This window comes from Hipposideros armiger, unplaced genomic scaffold (assembly GCF_001890085.2).
Source record: "Hipposideros armiger isolate ML-2016 unplaced genomic scaffold, ASM189008v1 scaffold_1270, whole genome shotgun sequence".
Lineage (NCBI taxonomy): Eukaryota > Metazoa > Chordata > Mammalia > Chiroptera > Hipposideridae > Hipposideros > Hipposideros armiger.
In genome coordinates, this window is record NW_017732620.1 from 57418 (window position 1) to 62276 (window position 4859).

A 4859-nucleotide genomic window follows, 5' to 3' on the forward strand; every position below is an offset into this window, starting at 1 on the left:
TTCTCAGGTGCTCTCTTGGCTCACCTCCAGCTTGAATCTCTCTGGAAATGCTCTGCTCCAGTGGCTGGGTGCCAGCAGCACACAGCGCCGTGGACACGACGGCCCTGCCCTTGGCTGGCTGGCACCGGCCACGTTCACCAGAGCCCCAGGGAGGGGCCCATGGAGATCCTGCTGCTGCTGGACGTGACCTGAGAAATCACTTCCATGGTGGGTAATTTAATTTCTCTTTCATGAGGTGACCTGACAACAGTCCTCAAGACCTGGACATGGGGGAGAATTCCTGAAAGGCTGGCCCATTTTGCAGAAGAGCTGGAAGAGCTTCTCCAAATCATCTCCCCACCACACCACCGGCCCTGAACGCCGGGGCTGTGTGTACAATTTACATTTCCTTTTCCACAATGTGATTTTATGTTTGTGAAGACCGAAAAGGCACAGAAGCCTACTTAGCTAGCGATAATGGAGAACTGCAAATATCTCGCTACGCCTCAAAACCCAAGGGCTTTCAAGAAAACAGTTCCCATAAATAAACGCTCCGGGATGAAGAACGAGAACCATAACACTCCATTAGCCCTGGTCCAGAGTTACTTCTAGAAAAATGTCTCCTTGGAGTAAATGTGAGAAGAAGCCTGGATTAGTCTTGCAGCTTGATGGTTTTGGTGAGTCATCCAGGTCAGCTCTGCTGGGCGGTCATGAATAATATAAATGCAAAACAATGAGCACAATTTTTTTTTTAATCTGAAATTCCAAAGTGTCAGCTCACACATAAAGAAATACAATTAAATTTAAACTGCATAGAGATGAATATAAAAGTTATAATAAGACATTTGATACATTTCAGAAGGTAGAAAATATGCATACCTGCTAATGAGAAAAAGAGTGAAAAATAAATAACTGTTTTTGACACTGAGATAGTTGCATATGCAATGTCCTTGGTACTTTATAAATCTAGATAATAAAATGTGATTAAACTATGCATTTTTATGGTTCCTGTCACCAAGGTATCTAAGATCTTGGGAGAGGTTTTACTTATTTTAAAGCGTTCATTCAGCTTAATTTCCCACCCCCACCCCTACTTCAGGGATTCTGCGTTCTTAAGCAAGGACTGAGGAGAGCCTCGTGTTCCCCTTTCCCAAATCTCCCTCTCCTCTCAAATTTATGGATGTGGACGTCAGACTCCAGGTTCTGATAAGCAGGGAAATAGATTCTTTACCATGGCCCAATTACAGCCCCTGAGCCTATCTGGAAGCAAGAGTGCTGTTGAATGACGTGGACAGTCAGATAAGTTAATAAGGATTTCTCTAGCTGGAGACATTCACATAGATTTAGCCAGTATATCTCAGAAAGCCTGCCCCCTCTCATGTCTTCAACTGTTATCTCTGCACAAATGCACTCAGCCCTCTCACCTGGGCTCTCGTCCACATTTCTCACCCCACTCAGATACATTTCACTGTCTTGTCTAACTCAACACACCCGCCCCAAACAGGACTCTAACTCTTCCTCAAACATATTCCTGTTCCCAGCTCCTCCATCATTCCAGCTCCCAGACCAGAAACGACAGGGAAACCTTTGATTACTTCCTTCATTTCACACAGAACTTGCTGGAGTGGGAACGGTGTATTTGGGAGTAAGAGACCCGGGGTAGGTTTTAGCTGGGACGCTGCATCCCTTGTTGCTGACTGTCTCCTGGTAGGACGGGTTGGTGCGCCGCCCTCCAAGAAGGCTCAATTGCCAGGAAGAGTGACGCTAGGCTCCCAGTTACCAGGTATTTCAGAGCTCAGAGGAAAGAAGGATCAAACCCTAGGACAAAGCTCACCCAGTGACTGAGAACATGACCAAAGGCAGAGCTGCAGAACAGCGCCTACTGCCCAAGCAGAAGCCAGAAAGGGGCCAGGTCTCTGGGAATAGGAGAGCAGGCATGGGTGGGGGAGACCCTATGACACCAAGTTAAGAATGGAGGTCAGAAAGGAGAGTCACAGGGCGTACAGGCCCGCTAACTGTCTCTGACAGAAACAATCCTCCACTTGAGACAGAGGGCTAGCACTTTTTGCTTGACCTCAGTCAATGTGAGGAGAGATTGCAAGATCCCAACGCTTTATTTTGGGAAAAGATGCCTGCTGGCAATGGCATATTGGCCTGTGGACAGAGTTGGGGAGAGAGATTTGCCAAAAGACAATGAACGCTGGCTGTGCCTTCTACCCTGCAGGCAGCAGTGATGCATGAATGAAAACTGTAGAAGGTTCTCAGCCATTGCTCTATTCATTAAATCTTATCAGTTCCCTTTTGAGATGTGTCTTGCAGCTTCACTCTGCCCTCTCCACCCCTTCCATCATCCCTAAGCTGGGTCCGGATCATCACACAGAGTCTCCACGATGGCCTATTAGTCCAAATTGCCGTGAAATGTAGGAAAATGTGCTCAATGTCAGTCAAAATAGGAGACAATTAATTAAAACTATGCTGAGATTCCACTTGCCATATTGGTGAAAATTCAAAACTTCACAGATACTGTTGATGAGACTGTGAAGAAACGGGCACTGTCACCTTGTTGGTGAGAGTATCAAACAGCCTGATGTAAGGGAATTTGGCGATATTTAGTAATGCTTGATTGAGCAATCTCACCTATAGCAATGTACTCTGAAAATACACCTCCAACTATATGAGGAATCATAAGCATGAGATTATTAATTTAGAAATTTGGGGGGGTGGATAGCAAAGTATTGGAAATAACCCTAAATGCCCACCCATAGAAGAATGGATGAATAAACTATGATACATATAAACAATGGAGGAGCACGCAGGTGTAAAAAAAAAATTTGAGGAAGACAGCTATGGGCACTGCCTCAGGCCTGCCTCACATCTTCTCCAGCGCTTCTGCCGCCAAGATGCCTGCATCCGTCCTGGCCATGGCAAGGGGCCAGGTGCTCCCGGCCTTCCTGCTCTGCAGTGCACTGCTGACCATCAAGATGTACGTGGTGGCCGTCATCATGGGCCAGCTGAGGCTGCGGAAGGAGGCTTTTGCCAACCCTGAGGATGCCCCAAGACATGGAGGCCTTCAATATGGCTGGAGTGACCAGGACATGGACCACTGCCTCAGAGCCCACGGAAATGACATGGAGACCATCTACCCCTTCCTGTTCCTAGGCCTTGTCTACTCTTTACTGGGGCCCCACTCTTTGGAGGCTCGGGTACACTTCCTTCCCGTCTTCCTGGGCTGCACAGCGCATACCAGAGCCTACCTGGAGAAGCTTTGGCCGCCCACCCATTCCCTGTGCCCAACTCCCTTGTGCCTCTATGGCCATGCAGGTCATCTGGGAAGCAGCCTGCCACCTGTGACCAGCAGCTGACACTTCCTCGGCCATCAGACTGCTGGCCANCCAGACTTGGGGAATTCACTCCACATCACCTTTAAACATAGGAATTTCACAACAAAGGCCAATAAGGCAAAAGATGATTTTTAATAAATTAAAATTGATTTTATATCATTTTAAATTTATTTTTTATTATTTTTTTGGCAAGCCACCTCTATTCAGGTTTTGGGGTTTTAAAATATCCCAAAGGACACTTATTTAAAAAGTTGAAAGATGAGTATATCAAACACATGTACAATTGAGAATATGAATAGAGAACAAAATATTCTAGTAAAGTGGCGCAGAAGGCATATGCAATCCATTACTGATTTTTGAAGGATGGCATTATTCCAGTTTTTAAAAGTCATATAAAGTATGACTTTTAACTCTAGTATGACAAATAACTCTAAGGGGAAAAAATCTTATGAAAACAGGTGATGTGACAACAAAATGAAATTATCAAAAGCCAAAGATCCACGTTATTATGTAACAGAAATTTATTCAGAAATTTAAATGCGTATGTGATTCATAGTACCCCATAACCTCATTCTAGCATTCCATTCTAGCACACAGTAAAGACAGAATATGGGGGGAATTGCTATGTTAGAGAAGATGTAGGTGTCACCATCGCTGACATCTTACAGGTAATGTTAAACCTCTGACTTTATCATGAATTCCGTGTATCCACATTTCCACTGACACCCAAGAGCTCTGCTTCTTAAATCAAACAAATTCCAAACCCAACTGGTTGTTTTAATTCTCCCTGTTCCCTCACCTGAGCTGTTCCTTGTCCTATCTTCTTTAATGACATCAATGCCTTCACTCAGCTGCCCAACCTACAGACTTCAGAGATGGCCTCCTCCTAGATGTCACTCTCCAGCTCTCCTTGGTTTCCAAGTCCTATTTTCAAGTCATACCTAGTATCCATCTAGAAACTTTCAGCATCTTCATCCTCACTGCCTTTAGAACTGTCCCAAGCTCTTTCACACGAAGCCCCAAATCTCCAAATCACTCTGCATTGGCATCAGCATCATGGGCAGGTTACTTTTTCCTTCAAGTCCTTTCCCCACCAGACTCCAGGCACATTGGACTCGGTTCCCCAAACATACCACACCCTTTATATCTTTGCGCCCCTTTCCTCCTGTACGTGCCCTAATCCATGTCTCTTTTTTTCACTTGTGCTAAAAGTGTCTTATTATTTATTTTTTAGTTGCATGTGCTTAAGGTGTACAATTTGATGATCTGATGCATACGCCCTCCCTGCTCATTGCTTTCCTCTTTCCCTGCATTCTGTCCTCCTGCCCCAGAGCTGCAGTTGCTTCCTCCCAACCCTCCTCCAACCTGAGGATTCCTGTACACTCCTTAAGGCGCAACTCAGATGTGGCCTCTCTCAATAGCTTACTTTGATCCCTAAATTGAAATTTATGTTCCTTTGCCTTTGTTCTCATAGTGTGTGTGTGTGTGTGTGTGTGTGTGTGTGTGTCTGTCCTGATTTTAGAGTTTCCCATATTGAAT

At 45.2% G+C, this 4859-nt stretch overlaps 1 protein-coding gene and 1 pseudogene across 1 annotated transcript in view; one reads left to right on the forward strand and one right to left on the reverse strand.

Annotated features, from left to right (window-relative positions):
• DNAH8 (dynein axonemal heavy chain 8) overlaps positions 1–4859 on the reverse strand; it is a gene marked incomplete at its 5' end in the record, with an annotated part of 267299 nt that overhangs the window by 41642 nt on the left and 220798 nt on the right. The gene's annotated exons all lie outside the window — the stretch shown is intronic.
• Positions 2880–3330, forward strand: LOC109377054 (prostaglandin E synthase-like; annotated as a pseudogene).